The sequence below is a fragment of the Tubulanus polymorphus genome, chromosome 4 (genome assembly GCF_964204645.1).
Source record: "Tubulanus polymorphus chromosome 4, tnTubPoly1.2, whole genome shotgun sequence".
In the NCBI taxonomy this organism is placed as follows: Eukaryota; Metazoa; Nemertea; class Palaeonemertea; order Tubulaniformes; family Tubulanidae; genus Tubulanus; species Tubulanus polymorphus.
In genome coordinates this window covers 19,062,397-19,080,939 of record NC_134028.1, presented here as the reverse complement: position 1 = coordinate 19,080,939, position 18,543 = coordinate 19,062,397, and the positions used below count along the sequence as shown (strand labels likewise).

General features: G+C 39.1%; 1 protein-coding gene across 11 annotated transcripts in view; it reads right to left on the bottom strand.

Moving 5' to 3' along the window:
* Positions 1-18,543, bottom strand: part of LOC141904043 (tRNA-dihydrouridine(16/17) synthase [NAD(P)(+)]-like) — a 100,491-nt gene that overhangs the window by 31,608 nt on the left and 50,340 nt on the right. The window contains exon 2 of one of the 11 annotated variants that reach the window (XM_074792493.1): positions 8,357-8,405. The exons of the other annotated variants lie outside the window; for them this stretch is intronic. The gene's annotated coding sequence lies outside the window, so the exon portion shown is untranslated. The remainder of the gene's footprint in view (positions 1-8,356; positions 8,406-18,543) is intronic. 11 annotated transcript variants of the gene reach the window in all.

Below are 18,543 nucleotides of genomic sequence, written 5' to 3'. Positions count from 1 at the left end.
AATGACTAATGAAGTAGATATCTCGAGCAAATCAATGAAATGGTTTCGCCAGTACATACTAGATAGAAATAACCAAGTGGTATGTTCGTATCAGTTGGTGATGTTGAAATTTACTGATTTAAAGTGAATGTTTTTCTGTATAAATATAATTTTCTTTGTAGGTGTCAGCAAGAACAGAAGAAAGTATGAAAACAGAAACCTGTCCATCAGACCTTGATCCAACCTGGATAGACGATTCGTTACTAATTCAAGCTGCTGAAAGCCTATCAAAGGGTATGTTCTTATATTGGTATATATTTCATTTAATTCAGATCCTAACAGGTTTGTTATACTTCTAAAATATCACTATAAATAGCTTTAGTAAATTGGCTTGAAATCCATACAAATTCAACCAAAATCTTAATCAATTCCATAAATAATTGAAAATTTATATTGTACTGAATTGTATGTAGGATATGAACCATCAGATGAACCCTCGGAGCAAGAGACGAAACAATCAAGAACCGTCCCAATGCCTCAGTCAGTCAGTAATGCTGAAGTCCAGCCAGTCAATAAAACTATGCACGTACCGAGTTATAAAATGAAACTGATAGACTAATTATACGATGTTTTTACAATAATCAAGGCATTTCACTATCATATCCATAGTTATTCATGTTCAGTGTTCTAATATTTCGAAATTTGTTGGTTAGTAAGTTTGAATGACCTTTATTAGTTACAGATTATGTATAATGACATTGTGTTCACTTTTTGTTGGTTGCCAGTCCATTCATTCTTTCTTTAGTCTGTCTGACCAACCGTAGATGGAATCCAAATATGTAGGGAAGTTTTGAAGATGCTTGTAATCACCCAAATCACATTTGCAGCCCAAAACTGGCTCGATCAGAATCAAGATCTGGTCTAGGCCATATTTCTTGTTCCGGCAAGCGGACCTTATGAAACTGATGAGTATTTGATCTAAACTAAAAATGTTTTTTTTTAGATAGTTTATGAAGTTGGGAAGGTCCTAATGGCCTCACTAAATCGGATATTGGTTGGCTCAGGGAAAGTGAACGTGGGCTTTTTCAGAATGTTATGACATATAAGGATATCAATGGTGATGAACGTAAACGTAGAGTTTTGAAAGATGATCGAATGTGGTTCTATCCACCAGATATTCCGGGAGTCGTTCAGGGTCGACCTCCAACTGCCGACTCATTTTTCCGTAGCCATTTGTTTTTTTGGCGGCCAGTTGTTGTATGGAAATATTAAGTCTAAAGTGTCCACGAAAAGAATGCCCTGCCCGGGAGGATAAAGATGTTTATTTGTATCGATGCAGTTACTCGAACACAGTTAGGCGCATATGTGACATGGGAGACTGGTATTATATGTTGACTGAAATTTAAGCTTGTTTGGCATGTACGAAAGCTGCAAAAACATCGAATGAACATCGCATAGGTCGCTTCTCTGCCTGGTAACCAGCTATCTTATCACAACTTACCAGAGCTCATCAAGCATTTTTTCCTGCAGTACTCACACCGAGGTAAGTTCAGCACTGATAATTCATTGCTGGCATAAGAAATTTAAATTCTACATTGTATTCAAATTCTACAATATATTCAATTTTGCTAAACCTATTTCTCAGGCGTGGGGTTGGTCGGGAGATAGTTCGACTATTACGTGACCGCACAGTCGGAAATACAATGGAGAAAGTACGACGGCAGGTACAGGAGAGTCACTGTGAAGATTACCTCAGCAGGAAAGATATGTACACAACATTATTAACGTCATTAACCAGATGAGGATCGATTGTCAGTAAGTATAAATTCTTTAATCGCTTGATGAATATTAATTTTAATTTTTGAAATGCATTACATCAAAACATATATGAGCTGCAAACGTCTCGATATCAGTATTTATGTCAGAATTTGGTCTCTCAGATTATATGGATCATGAGTTCGAGTCACCTCCAGACCGCAAGGAGCTTCCAAGTGCCAAACTTTTCCGGAAAGCATTTCTAATGTCTGAGGCAGAGAATGTTGATGATTATCCGTCTCAAATCATGTCAACCTTCGGGAAAGTTCTTAAGTTTGATTCCACATGAAAGGTAATTGAGAAGTCACATACAGATACCATATTCATATTCTTTGGATCATATTATCTACAGTCTGATGTTTTACTATTTTCTTAGATCTGCAAAAAACTCTCTGGTTCTGGCCGTGGTACTGCAGAGTGGTGCACGAATGTCGGCAACGAATCATCGCAGGTGCTTATATCAGTTCTCACATGTGAGGAATCCGTGGAAAAGCTGAAGCCTATGGCAGATGGATTGATAAATCGGTATGAACATGCTGGAGAAATTATGTATGTTGATCGTGGCTGTTGCCGTTTAAATGGTATCTCTTCGATAGTGAATCTGTTCGAGAAATGGGCTGAATCAGGAATGGTCGTTCGGTTAGACATATTTCACTGGATTCATCGATTTGATGCTGCTGTGCGAACTGATCACCATCCAAAATACGCATTATTCAAATCTGCCGCTGTATTTGCGTATAATAAAGCTGATATGGACCAACTGATCAAGGCAATTAGAGCTGGATCCCCGACACTTTTGAGTCACTTATCAGATGGTGAAATAGTCTCAAACCATCTCTACAAGGACGATCTAAAACATTACGTACGTAGGATCACAGTTTGTATCAACGAAACGTACGCAAGAGTTCAGAACGTAATCGACACCCTGAAGGGCCCTGCTGGCATGGATGAAAATCAAATTCATCTATTCAAAGACGATGCTGCAATTGATAAAGTGTGGACTGTTCAACAGAAACACTTAGAGTGTATACAGGACCCACCAGAAAGGAGTATGTATACGATAACCAAGTATATAAAGCGCAATGATGTTCAGCTGCCACATTACAAGACAGTTCGTGGTAGCAACAGTTTAGAAAGCTTTCACTACTTCCTTCCTCAGATGATACCTGGCCCTCACTGTGCTGCAGTTCCATTTCAGCGTCACCTTTTAGCAGGAATAGCACGGTGGAATTCCGATAGAGAATCTGCAGCAGTAATGGGCCAGAAAGGAAGAAAAAATCGTTACTTTAACTTTTCTCTCATCAGCCGACTTAACGAACATTGTCTTACGCTGTTTGGTACCAAAAAGGAAGAAAACTTTCAACCCCCAGTACCCATACGAAATGAATTGATCGGATTAGAGTTCCTCTTTAGCCAGTCAAGTGAACAATTTGACCTGTGCGACCATTACGTGAAGAATAAAGAGATTTTACAGACTAAAGATATTGAATAGGACGACGAAATAGAGCTGGAAATAGATGCCGATATCGAACAGGAAGATCTGAATGACAGCAACTATGAAAGTGATGACCAGCAGATCATCAATCCATCTGATATTAACGTCAACCTTACACATGAATCAGAATCGTCTGATGTACTGTATTATCAAACAGCTGTGGCTTCGTCAAGACAGAACTGCTAGGATTTCCCCGCAAAAATGGATCATAACAAATATTTACCAAAGGCTGCAACAGCGAATTACGGTAGATGACCCAGTTCTGAGCAAATTAGCAATTCGTTTGTTGAAAGTAAATACAACAAGAGCCCCAAGGGGCACAATGGCCAGCCTGTCAGATTTGCTTTTTATAAATGATGTAATCTGTGGGTTATATTTATCAATATACACTCCCTGCTCAATATCATTTACATAGTAAAATCGTGTGTTAACACAGACAGCAGGAACGAATGTAATATAGAAATACTAAGTTATTGTATTGTTCAACGCCCCCTGGTGGCCATAAAAAAATCAATGAGCTTGAAACTCACCTCGATCATAGAACATGTCATGAGCTACAACTTTCCAATTGATTATAGTAGCAAAATATGCTTAAGTATCAATTATGATGTGGAAAAACTTTTTTTCCACCTACGAATGAGTACTGATGACCCCAAGATGGCTGCCAAGTGCGTCATAATTGCCTGGTCAAAAATACCCTCTCGGATATAAAAGATCCCTTTCCAAAGAATACCCATTACAAATTGCAATGAAACATGGTGCACCATTAGAAAGCTACAGTACTCAGAATTCAGGCCAAAATTGACATTTTTGGGAACAAAAAAGGTCACAGTACGGCCATCTTGAGTCCGATCGACTCAATTTTTCTTATGCCGATGGGCCCTCGGGGGATACAAATATATACGAATGATCAAGGTTATTGATAAAAGTGTCTTCAAAATTTCCCTCGAAAACTTCAAAAATGTGTAAAAAGTGCTGATTTTGGCGAACAACAATGGCTGCCAGTCGGCCATCTTGAATCTGACAGGGCCAGTTTTTGGCCTGAAGATGTGTCTAGGGTAGATACACGTATAAAACAAATATCAAGACATTACCTTGAAGCGTCTTCAAAACTTTGGAACTCTCACGAACTATCTAGATGGTTATCTCTCGACCTCAATAGCTTCAAGACCCATCTCAAAACAACTTTGTTCCATGCAGCATACCATTAACTCTCGGAAAGCGAATTGTATTTAACATTTTTTGGCAGAATAAAATTTGATTGAATTTGCAATTCGGGCACATGGCTAATTAGCATATCAAGGTCATACACCCGATTTGGTAAAACCTTTTTTTCGCGAACCTTGCGCAATTGTCAAGGATGAATTTTCTGTAGAGCAAATAAAAATTCCTCCCAAACACCAAATCAACTATAGATTTCATAGAAATCGATCTTGAAATACAATTTTAAATCTTAAAATAAAACCCGGAAGTAAAACAGTAGACGATACCGCGGATTCACGTGAACACCTGATTTCTGTAAACGAAATGTTGGTTGTGACAAAATTGTTCAGACGGTTTTAGGTGGTAATAAGTACGGAAACGTAACGACCATGGTCGACTTATTCGATGAAATCAGGCCTATGTGATATCCAAATTTTGACTTTTTTATTCTCCAGACCTCCCTGATATAGAAATAAAAAATTTTGGTGGTACGAAAGTGCAATCACAGCGCCGACGGGGACAGAGCCGTGTCAGAGATCGGCGGAGTGAAAATTGAGGTGGACGAACACGAAGAAGTAGGCTATTGCGCTACTTGAATCACGAAAACTCCTGGCGCGGCCCCGACGCTTTTCGTTGATTAAGTAATACAAATATCATGGAATGGGTTTTCACAATCTACCGCTGGTATTTACGGGATTTCAAAATCACTCCAAAATTCAAAGAAACCTCGAAATATCGAACCGGAACACTTCCGGTAGATATCCGCGGCTGCCCAACCGGGAAACTTATTTGTTTCAATAGATATTGATAGGATCAATCATCTTCACCCGTCAAGGGATTCGAACCCACTAAGCTAAAGCCATGCCAGAATCGGGTCGGGCCAATCACAGCGCTTGTAACAAACCACATTAGGCTTCTGTGGAATTTCCCAGTAAATGGGCCAATCAGCGAACACGTAGCGAACGCGGAAGTATTGTCGCGTGTTGATACATGACGTCATGCGCAAAAGCGCCAGTAATGAAATCGCGATAATTCACGTGAACAGCTGCTGATATTTTCAGATAAACCAATCACAGGGAAGACACAACTTCCTGATTGGCTGATAAAAATTGAAATTTTCCCGATTTAACTTTCGTGAAAAATGCAGAAAACATTTTTATGAGACCCTATTTCAAAATTCTGCTCGCTACGATTCCGAGAATGGATTACGCTTAAATACGTGATTTGTTCGAATATGCCCTCACTTGGCAAGCAAAAGAGCCTTTTGTGTGGAAACCATGTCATTTAAATTCGCTCCATTTGTATAGTAATAGGCTCAGCCTACGGCTGGCCTAAAAACTGTCTCCGAGTTCATTCGACGACAGGAAGCCCTGGCAGGTAAGAATATAACTGACCACGGTTTATCAGTACTAAAACGGTATGAAAGTGTACCCAGCGCTGAACAACCACCAAGTAATGAATTACTAGAAAAACGACCACCAAATCACAGACCAAGAATACCAAACCAAATACACAGATGCAGTCAATATGTCTGGCACACGACGCGACTCAAAGTTAGTCGGGATTACTAAGTTGAGCCATCATCGAGCGATGAAAACAGCTCAGCTGTACCAACGTCAAAAAGTGGCAGTCTGCTCCCAGAACCTGCAGTCCAAAAGCCAAGTGAATTTGCCTCAACTTTGACTGAAACAGTGCAAACAGGTACACCACATCAACCGTACACGCCTACCACACAACCTTCCACTTATATGTATGTATAGGTGATACTATTAGAAGATAGGTATTGCTAATAGTGAGTAATGAGTATTATCTTTAATACTGATGTATAATCAAAATATTTTCATAGTCTCTTTTCCCAAAGGCTCAGGGGATTGTTGCATTTAGAGGTACATACAGGATTAACTCACAACAGTTTTTATGGTTACCCAATAATGAGGAATGTAAACCCTTTAGTGCCTTTTGTACTCAAAAGAGTACATTTTCCCAAAAATTTCTTTAACCTTTAAACCCCAATGAATAATTTAAATTCTAATGAAAATGTGTTGGAATGCCCAACGGCATCATTTGAGCACATACGTTGTAAGGGGCTCACACACTTGATGTGCTTTTTTGAGTACACCAGGCACTTAATGCTACAGCGGGTAAAATGTACATGAATTTTTATTATTCATTATTATCTGTATATCTAATACTTATCTTTATAATTTTTCAGGTCTTTCTATGGGAGGAAGTGTAATATGCACAGTCGAAGACGAAGAAAGTGACCATGGGCTGATCGCTGATGATAGTGATGACGATGGAAATTATGCACCATCCGACGATGAAGATGATTTAGATGAGCCCAGGCTTTCATTGCACTCAAGCAATAGTGAGACAGACACTGGCGAGACATCTGATTCTGAAGAAGATATGCCACTGACACAGGTTGAACATAGAATGAATCCAAATAAAATAAGATGGAGTACTGCATTTGAGTTTTTCTGTATCCTGTTTCACAACGATTTAGTGGAGGATATTGTATTCCAGGATAACCTATTCAATATATGGCGTAGTTTACAGGAAGGTGGGCGAAGATTTCTACCTCAATTTTCAATAACTGATTTATTGAAGGCATTCGGGATAAATCTCTATATGGGTGTGGTGAAACTGCCCAACCATAGAATGTACTGTTGGTGTATATGAGGGAAAAAGGTATCTTTGCAGTATCAACCATTCAGGAGACCCAGACAAGGAATTCCCAAATTGCTAAGGAGAAAAAACTAAATTAAACTGGTAGAGGATCAATTGATGAAAAAACTTTTGAAGATAAGGTTGTGGTGTGTGCATGGTTAGATTCAAAACGGGTTCTAACTGCCTCAAATTATATTGGCAAGGAGCCAGTTGGTGAGTGCAAGCGGTACGACCGAAAAGAGAAAAAAGAAATTGTTGTTCCTCAACCCGCTATTGTGGAAACTTACAATGAGTTTATGGGTGGAGTTGATAAAGCAGATATGATGTTATCCCACTACAGGACAAAATGTAGAAGCAGAAAGTGGTATATTCGCATATTCACTCATCTATTGTCTCTGTGTCTTGTAAATGCTTGGTGCATTTATAGGCAAATGGGTGGCAAACAACCAATGCTTGATTTCCAAATTGAAATTGACGCGTATGGCTGGTATTGATACCGAGTCCGATCAAGAAGATGAACCCAAAGCAAAGAAACCAAGAGTTTCATACAGTGCGAGTGATGTTCCGCGTGGAATCAGGTTTGATGGACGAGACCATTGGCCCATCCAAATGGAATTTCAGAACCGGTGTAAAGCCGAAAACTGTAACGCCGATCAAGATTTATGTGCGCTAAGTGCAAAACTGTGTTATGTGTGTTGGGCTCAAACTGTTTCTTGACATTTCATGATGCTATTTAATTCTTGCGATTTCAATTTGGAAATCAATCATCGGTTGTTTGATGTTATTATATAACAGCTACATTGATTATGGATTCAAATATGAACTATATCCAAATTTCGAGTTGGGGTAAAAATTGACATTCGGTAGTAGTAAATGCCTGCTGTACTCATTTGAGAACAATCTGTAAATATGTTATGGAATCAAAAATTGGTTAATTAAATCCATAAGTGTGTTATTTTGATCATATTTAATAAGTTTATTGAGGTGGTTTTGTTGGATTTCAAAAAAGTGTCCCAGGCACTAAAGGACTAATGGGGAACCAATAAACACATACAGGCCTATGATTTATGATAAAAAGTCAGAAAATTTGATAACATAACATTTTATGTTGATATGTATTTTTCTTATTTCAAATATAAAGTGTCAGCGGCTATTGCTATTGCTAATGAAATCTATTATCAAAAAAGTACACACCGTGATGGTATGGATTGAATCCTGGTGGTCGCCCGTGTACATGTCACTCCTGTTCAGAAATAAGACAACATCCATATCTAAAGTCAGTTGTTTGAGGAAAGTCCAGTAGCTTTGAACTATCATTACAGTAGATCAGATGTGGAGAATAGATTACTTGGTCATAACATAGTCATCTAAGATTTGTAAATGCATTAAAAAACAAATACATATTTTTTTGATTAATCAAATTTCTTTTGTTTCAAGTGATCATATGAATGATTATGTTGATGAGTTTATGCATATGCCGACAGTTTAACCCTTTGAGACCCACTCTCGCAATTTTGCGAGCGCCGGGAGCAGTTCCGTCGGTCCCACTCTCGCAAAATTGCGAGCACCAGGCATGCCTACTTTACCCCGACGTTTCAGCGTAACCTGCGCCGGATTTTAGCTGCCACCGCCTGGGTATGCAAGTAAAGGTTCAATGCGTCCCATTGAAACTATTGGAACGGTATGTTGCTACTCAAGAATTTTGCGAAAATTGAAGTTGAAGCGAATTGCAGTTTTTGGAATTTTATCGCTAAATTTGAAGTAAATGTGACATTTCCGGCACGGTTTTTGGTGAAAGGAACGTTCATAAAATGTCAGGCAGGTTTAGTGATCATGAAATAAGAGAGATATTTGCTGACAGTGACTCTAATGACAGTGACTCAAACGCTGAAAGTGGTTCAGAAAGCGATTTTGAACCCGGAAATGAAACCGAAAGTGAACCCGGAAGTGATTTAGATGCGAAAGTAAGTGACAATAATGGTGAAAATAGTCCTGTAAGTGATGATAATACTCCTGATAGTGATGATAATCAGTCTGCTGATAGTGACAGTACTGATAATGACAATCCCCAACCCCCAGCAGCACCTGTCGTCCGTGGTCGGGGACGTGGACGTGGTCGAGCTACTGCTGCTGTTAGAGGCAGGCGGGGTCGTGGAACTGGGAGAGGTTATGCCCCAGTGCGTGGTCGTGGTGGTCGTGGTGGACGTGCACAAGGTGCCAACATTGATCAGGATCCTGATTGGGCTGAAGATAGAAACCACCCCCCTCCTAACTGGTTGCCGCAGTACAACTGTCCGAATCCAGGTGAGCCCAAGTTCGATACAACGGACTACACGCCAATTGACTTTTTCACAAAAGCTTTTCCGGACACTATTATAGACATGCTAGTGACTGAAACAAATCGTTATTTTCAACAATATCAAAACAGTGGAAATACTACTGATAGTGTTCTAGAAACCTGGTATAATGTCACTAGTGACGAAATGAAAGCATTCCTGGCATTGTTGTTACTAACGGGATATGAAGATCGGGGATCTTTTCGTGCACATTGGTCTACTGATCCTCTGACTGATAAACCAGGATTCCGAGCCGTAATGAGCCGCAATCGGTTTTTGATGCTATTATGATTCTTGCACCCTGTGAATAACGAAACACAAATTCAAAGAGGGCAGCCTGGTTATGACAGGACATTCAAGGTCAAGTCTTTGATTGAACAGCTAGTTCGCGCATGGAATGATGCCTTCCATATGGAAAAGTTCCTGTCCGTGGATGAAGGCATGATAGCCTTCAAGGGTCGAACTTCTATGTTGCAATACATCAAGAGTAAGCCTGTCAAGTGGGGCATGAAAGCATGGATACTGGCTGGGTCGAAAACTGGTTATGCCCACAATTGGACGCTGTACAAAGGAGCGGACCCAAGTTGACCTTGGGTATCGAGTTGTTATGGACGCATCGCAGAATGTTAGGGCTGGCCAGGTCATAACATGGGACAATTTCTTCACTAGTGTGAAACTATTTGTGGACCTAAAAGATCGAAACATTGGTGCCTGTGGCACAGTTAGGGCGAATCGTGCAGGAAATCCACTAAAACTGAAGCAATTCACGGCCCCCACCAACAAACGACAATTGCAGGACATGTCGCCTTTGATGTTATGGCATAACGCGTCAGACATGTTAGCAATTGGTTGGTATGACAAAAGCCCAAATTGTGTATTGTCTACTGTTAGCAATGCAGGTGTTACTGTGAAGCGTATTCGTTCACGTGAAGGAGAGGATGGTTACAGACATATCGAAAAACCAAATGCAATTGATGACTACAACACATTTATGGGTGGAGTTGATTTGAATGATCAATACAACTCCTATTTCAGCATACTACATCGTTCAGTGAAATGGTGGAAAAAGGTTTTTTGCCACCTACTTATCACAGCAGTAACAAATGCATACATAATGCACAAGGTGTCCAATGCTGCTCATGCATTGACCAGTAGACAGTTTCGTTTGAAGTTATGCCATGAACTTATTGCTGACTACCAACGTGCACCTCATCAACCTGGTCGTCAGATTCGGCATAACGATGCACCACAGCGTTTGAATGGAGGAGCACATTTTATGGAAAAAACTAATGGCAGGCCTGATTGTGTTGTGTGCACACTTAGAGAGAACAAAAAGTATGTTCGCCGGCATCAGACACAAAGGCAGTGTAAAACATGTGTACCTCCTGTACCTTTGTGTGACGTTCCATGCTTTGAGATTTATCATCGTTTTGTGGATTATAAGTGTATTGGAGGCAGAATCACATGAATAATCAGTAAGGTGAGACAAATCATTTCAGTCTCTAATATACTTCTATGCGTTATTTCTTGAACAGCTAATGATTTTGAGACAAAAAAGACAATTTTCGTCAGAATTTGAACGTTTTTCATGAATTTTCCATAATTTACCCCAAAAAATTTTTCAAAATATGACAAATTTGGTCTCATTAGAAAGCTTATAAAGAACTGTGCAAAAGTTTCTTATACACCAAAGCTGTATCTCTAATAGGCTGGGAGCTACAAGCATTTGAATATAGGACGTTTTCGCCTTGCAATTACCTTAAATTAATCTGGGACTGGGATAGCATGTGTAATAATTAATCCGGGTCTCAAAGGGTTAAGTATAATGGGTGCTGCCATCTATCTATACTATGAGGAACCTTATAGTCTTCAGATTCTAAAGTTCAGTCTACAGTTTCTAAAGTTTATTTCCGTCTGTAATATAGACTTTCTGAAATTCATCTGCACATCACTAGTGCCGAAGCCTGTTGGCCAGTCCAAGCATCGACTCAGTGTATTTGGGAAAAATTAAATGCAAGCCAATAGATGTATGGCGATAAAACACTTTATAGTCAGAGTTACCAGTTTTTTAGTAGTAATTTTGATATTGCAATTAAAGCGGGAATAGGATGTGCTATCTATGTGAAATCAATAGTATTGGTACGTACAGTTCGACATGAGAGAAATCATTCAAGTTTTGAAGAGGGAATACAATTTATTTGAAGGCTGAAATTCACGACAAGCTAGTCTTCTATTTTAAGATATCACGCTCGATTGAAACGCAATGATTTGTGTGAGAACCCTCTAGAAGTGCCCAGGAGCCATGGAAATGCCCCAAAATTTTGACCCAGATCCCCTTTAAAATTCTTCGGCGCATTTATCAAATGGCTCCACCGTCGATATTGATGGTTTAAATTTATTTCTTGGTCGGCCCATATATTTTATGCTGCCACTGCCCCTGGCATGTTATGAGCTACAATTTGAGAAGGCCCAATGACGTCAGGCAACCAACTATGATTGGTTTGCCCAGCGTCGTGGACCGACTATATTCCACAAGCACTGGGTGGGTCCACACATAATTAATTGTAGAGAAACTATCAAAGGTCCCCCACCGAGTTCGGTTGAACGGATGCATAGGGACCAAGCTTTGGACAGTTCACTTCAATGACCTCAAGCTCTGTCATGGATCTGTGGTTAAGATGCCATGTTATTGTTTTGGATTAATGCTTAATATTGAGTATAGTTATTCAAACTGCTGGTAGGCGGCGTGACACAAATATGTACTACCTCTATTTAGTGAACACCTGTCTACAGTGAACGATTTCTTCGGAACCCCAAGCGTTCATTCTAGAGAGGTTATACTGTATTAGAAATGTTGAGAGTAACAACGTGGGCAATGAATGGTTAAATCACGCGGCAGAGTGCACCTGTGATAAGGTGGAAATCGTTTCATATGAGGGCAAAGCTTTTAAATGATTAGACATTCGGAGGTGTTTCATCAACAAGTCAACAATTCAAGTATGATTTTGATGTATGTAGAGATACGTTATGACAAGCATATTGAATGACAGCACCACGTTTAAGCTGTGCATCGATCGTTGCATAGTGGAATTATAAGGTGGAATTATCTTTATTGTATCCATACAAAGTTTATTCAATGGTGAATTTTTGCGAATTTTTCCGCAGAGTCCTAGAGATACATTTTGGACATTACAGAGTCAGGGGAGGAATTGGCCCACATGGTAAGAGGGCCCCAAATGAGCTGATGCCGCAAAGAACAGATATTTAGGTTGGCCCTATCGAAGTAAAAGCAATGCCTGCTGACATTATGTAGGACAATCGCAGACAGCTTTGTCCTCGGAACGTCATAAGACCTCCAGTACGATAACGTGAGTTCGCCAAGTCATGCGTTGGTTCATTGACAGAGCATGCACCTGCTGTCAGCTGCACTCGTCCAGAATAATGGACAACAGCGCAAAGTGGCTAGAGAAAGGGAGATTACTACGGATAGAGAGTGAAATATGAGTCCCACAATCACAAGTTCGAAAGAGATTTTAAAACATCAAAACTATAAAGAATTTATTAAAACCTCGAATTTTCGGTTTTATCCTAAAAACCATTCTCAAGAGTGGTCGTTCTCATTCTCTTCATAGTTTTGATGTTTTAAAATCTCTTTCGAAATTGTGATTGTGCGACTCATATTTCATTTGTCTCTCGCGATTTTTTGCGTAGTTTTATCACGTAAGGATAGAAAGTACTTGGTTAAATCTCTTAGAACACATAACTGTAAAATGTCTTGTCTCTACTATCTTTTTAGATCAGACTGAAATATGGATGCTCTAACATTGGACACTTATAACTCCTGAGACCAAGCGTTTGAAAGGTCAGCTCATCAAGGACAGCTGATTGAGCTGCACTCACAGGCTCAGGCGCACTGATTTGATTTGGATGTGGGTGAGTTCGTACAGTCATGTGGCAAACACCTTTACGACCCTAAAATGGTCGTGGTAGGTGGGGTGATTCAGGGAATCAAGGCAGCAGTCACTTCATCAAGGAGATCACCATTCCACCTCTCAACTAGCCAGTTTAAAGATCTGAAAAAAGACCTTGACCAGGGTTGTCGTGCATTATAATGGATTAGGCAACGTCCTGGAACCCAACTTTTCGATATTGTGCAGTGTGGCCAAGGTCGGGGAGGGTAGATCTTACTCTGAATTGGGATAAGTAAATATGTGAATTAAAGACCCTACCTAAAAATTCTTGGGGCTATTGACAACAGAGTTGTGATCATCACAGTTTCTTGATATAATCAATTTTTACGAACTTTCTTATAGCAGAAAACTGGAGGTGTGATGACTATCATTGGAAAAACAATGGTGTAAAGAGATTCCTATGCATTATAACATCAAATATGTACAAGGCATACATTTCCGTAAAGAAATGGCCAGTTAAGCGGATGAAGATTCAGGCCAAGTAACAAAGAAGAGTCCACTGCATACTTAAGACCATTAAAATTTCTTTAAAATTTCCATCGAAAACTTGAAATATGTGTAAAAAGTGCTGATTTTGGCGTACAACAATGGCTGTCGGTTGGCCTTCTTGGATCTGACCGGGCCAGTTTTTGGGCTGAACATGTGTCTAGGGAAGATACATGTATAACCAAATATCAAGACATTACCTTGAAGGGTCTTCAAAACTTCCCAAAATAACTGGATTCTGTCTACAGACAAACGGACAGACGGACGACAGATGAAAAGTGAACACAATAGCCCGCTGGGGCTAAAGTCCCAAGTGGGCTAAAAAGGACTTCGCTTCAATTAAAAATCTCGAGGCACACGATTTGAAATGCCAGAGTAAGACATCAAGGCTTTGAATATAGGTGCAAGCTTTGTAATTATAAAAATGGGCGCCGAGATTTGATTCGCCAACAAGGGCGAAAGACAGATCAAAGACATTCCGAAGATGCAAGGTCGATTATCGAAAAAGTCAAACTCATTGCCATAAAGGACGCCAAAAAATTTCGAGTTTGATCCCCCTGAAATACAATGTTTAAGCCGTTCGGAAAATCCAACCGTCGACCCAACCAAAAGAAAATCAGGGAAAGAAAATAAAGTTCCGTCCGGCAAGAGATTGAGATCGCCAATAACCGGCAAAAACGAAATACCCGCTCAGAACCCCTGAAACTGCAAAAGAAACACCAAGAAGTCAAGTGATCCCGACCCCGCCTACGAACGACGACTTTCAGAAGATACTAGAAGAAATCCGTAAAAATGCCTCCAAGCCGGCTTCAGCTATCTTCCAGAACCACTGTGACGCGACCCGATGGCTCCACTCAAATTATCACAATTAAAAGAAAAACGTTGAACGTCTCGAATGCTAAAGTAGCCGAGGACGACGCTAGTTATCAAACTATAGTCCACTGTGTTTAGAAAATTTCAAAAAGGCAGAACAGAAGACCTTGAATGCCTGAGAAACTTCACATGTAGAGAGTGATGAGGGGGGGTTGCCTCAAAAAGTGGTCGCACGGTGAGACCTAAAAGGATTAATAGCGTTTTCCGAGCACTTAGTGATCTTAGGCCCATCATGAACGATCACCATGTTTTGAAAAAGTTATGTCTATTTCCAAAACGGCACATCCACCTTTTACTAACAATCAGCATCTCAAGTAGTAGAGGTAACAACGCCTTAATAAGTAAACAGTGCGCTGCGCACTGCGCTATCCGAATGATGGCAATGCTACACTCAGCCACAGCACAAACCGATTAGGTTCAAATCCCAGCTGAGGAGGATGCTATTACACTCATCTTCGACACTATTTTCATTCTGACTCTAACTTTTGTTAAATCTGGTATATTATCTTAATTATTCAATTCAATTCATAAACAAGTGTTCTACTTACATTCACTGTTAATGCCAGAAACAGAACAGTGTCTGTTATAAGATTTGGTTACAAGCTGTCAAATATGATACGATTCTAACGTAATGTTTTTTTATCCAATAGGCCTAGTCCATTTCTTTTGACAATGTTTAGGCTTCTAAATTTGAATTCAACAAGCTGTTATATGAACAGCATTTTGCAGTGCCTGAATTGTCTGCCTGGGTTCAGCTAGGGAACAATGCGATGAATCGTAAGTTTATTAACCCTTACAATACCACTACCGTATGGCATACGGTACAAATTGACAAGCTAGCATACCCGTACCGTATGTGATACAGTATCACTTAACCCTCCTTCTAGAAGGGCATATCTATCAGTATCAGCCGGTGCTGCCATCTGCATAAAATCAAAGATGGCAACAGCCATGAAAAAAACAATTTGGCTGGATGAAACAGTTCAGCAGCTCGTATATGATGCTGACAGTGATGCTGGTGACTTGGAATTTGGTAGTGAACAAATTGAGTGTGACAACGAATATGACAGCAACAGTTCAGATGATGTGACTTAGTCAGACAGTAGGTTTATAGTGCCAGCAATGATTTTGATGATGAAAATGAAATCAGTGACAATTTTTTTAGACCCTGTTTATACGGTTGTCATGGCAACGGACACCAATAACAATAATGAAGAACCAGAAACTGTCCATCTTCAAGGTCACATATATTCAAATAATTTGTCTTATTTGTAAGCCCAATGGTTATCAACACCATGGTATACAATGTATCAGTGTCAAATACATAGATACAAATTTTCTGAGGCCTGAAATTACACCCCAATGAAACCCCTTACATCCGGCCTTCCGACATATCGGTGGAGAAGTTGGTAAATTAGTGGAAAAATAAATTTTTCTAGTTGTTCTATTGCTTTGAAATTTTTACTACATAAAGTAAGGATATATGGCATACAATTTTAGTTGGAATTGAATCGATCAGTGCATTTTTCTGGGAGACAGAGCAGTTTATCTGAAACTTTTTCGTGAATTTTTTTCATGGCGGCCATCTTGGAGTATGTGACCTTGACCTCAAGTTCACTTATATCCAAATTATTTATGTCTAAATTGTTGGCCCAAAAGTTATCAACAACATGCTATATAAATTTTCTGTGTCAGATACCTTGGTAACTATCCTATGAAATTTCAAATATAACCCTATAAATCTTAGGAAGAGAGTTCAAATATCCGAATAACCATAGAAGCAATAACATTAAAAACCTCATTTTCTAATGAGTAAATACAGTTTATTAACACGAACGTTTTCGGATCATATCCCCTCATCAGGTGAAATACAAGTGAATCAAATGATTAAACTACAGGTTTATATACAACATAAGTTACAAAATTACAAGTGCTAAATTCTAAGCTAATTACAAACCAAGTATTTAATTACAAACTAATTATTTGAATACATTTAGGATAAAGGATGAGCCGTTTTGAAATAATTGTTGATTTAAAGAGGGTCGTTGCGCTTTAATAAACAGGGCCTCCCTAATTTTACAGTCGAGATCAGATGAACCTTTGTCTAGAATTTTGAATTTGTTGTTACTGAATTCCTGATCACAAGTGTGACAAATTGCGAGATGTTGTCCAATCGCAGAAGTCTTTGATCTGTGTTCCTTAATCCTGATGGCCAAATGTCGTTTAGTTTTCCCAATATAGGAAGTGTTTATATCACATAAACAATTAAATTTATATATGACTTAAATCCTTAAATGTGACGTGACCTTAAATCACGTATTGAAAAAACTGTTTACCACAAAAATAGGACTATATCTGGCGGCGAACCGAATGTGAATAACTCTTTCCTTGAAAGTATTAGACATGCGACCATCTCATTTATCAACAGCGCTAAATCAGTATGTGGCTCGACCTGGAACCGACGTTTCTACCGTACGATTGAAAAACTTCGGAAAAACAAGGACATTAAGATCTGCTCATTTGACAAAGGCAACGGCATTGTTATTTTGGACTCTAACGAATATTTCGATAAATTAGATAAAATTGTATTTGATAAAAGTAAATTTACTGAAATCAAAAATGTGAGAAAGAATCACCCTGTCATATCTAATGAAACCAAAATCTGCGGATTTCTGAGAAAACATGTGAAACAGTATGTAAGTTCAGAAATATTTGATTCTATCTACCCAAGCGGTAGCCAACCTGGTAAATTATATGGTTTGTGCAAAGTGCATAAAGATAACTTTCCATTTCGACCCGTTGTATCAATGATCGACACTGCTGAATATAACCTGGCCAAATATCTCGATAAAATCATTAAACCACATATACCGTCTAAATTCATGTTAAATAGCACTTGGGAGTTCCTTAAAAAACTGAAACAATTCGTTTTTAAACCTTCTGATATTCTAATAAGTTTTGATGTAGAGTCACTTTTCACTAATGTTCCATTGAAAGAAACCATTGATATAGTTTCCGATTATATATATGCTTCCGACTCTAAACCTACATATGATCAGGCTACATTCAAAGAATTACTTAAAATCGCAACTTCGGGTTTGTTTATGTACAATGATCGTATTTTCAAGCAAGGGCAGCCCCTTAGGCCCAACCTTAGCGAACTTTTGTCTTGCCCATTTTGAAAACTTGCTCCTCTCCAAAACTAATTACAAACCGACACTATACCTGAGATACGTGGACGATATTTTCGGCATATTTCGAAATGTATCCAGTTATAGACTATTTTTTGAAGAATTGAATCGCCTCCATTCTAACCTTAAATTCACTTTTGAACAAGGTCCTAATCTATTACCTTTTCTCGATACCGAAATACAAATTCCGTTAGAAACCGGTAGTGACTTTATATCTCGAGTGTACAGGAAAGCTTCCAACACAGGCCTACTTTTGAACTTCAACGCCATGTGTCCGTATAAATGGAAAATAGGACTCATCAATACCATGCTTTTTCGTGCCTACAATATTTGCAGTGATTGGACCATCTTTTCAGAAGAAGTCAATTTCTTGAAAAATCTGTTTAAATCTAATGCATTTCCTATTCATGTCATCGATCAATGTATTAATAGATTTTTGAAATCAAAACAGAACTCAGAACCTCAACCGAAACCTGTTGAAGATGGAATTGATCTATTCATTTCATTACCGTATATTGGTAACC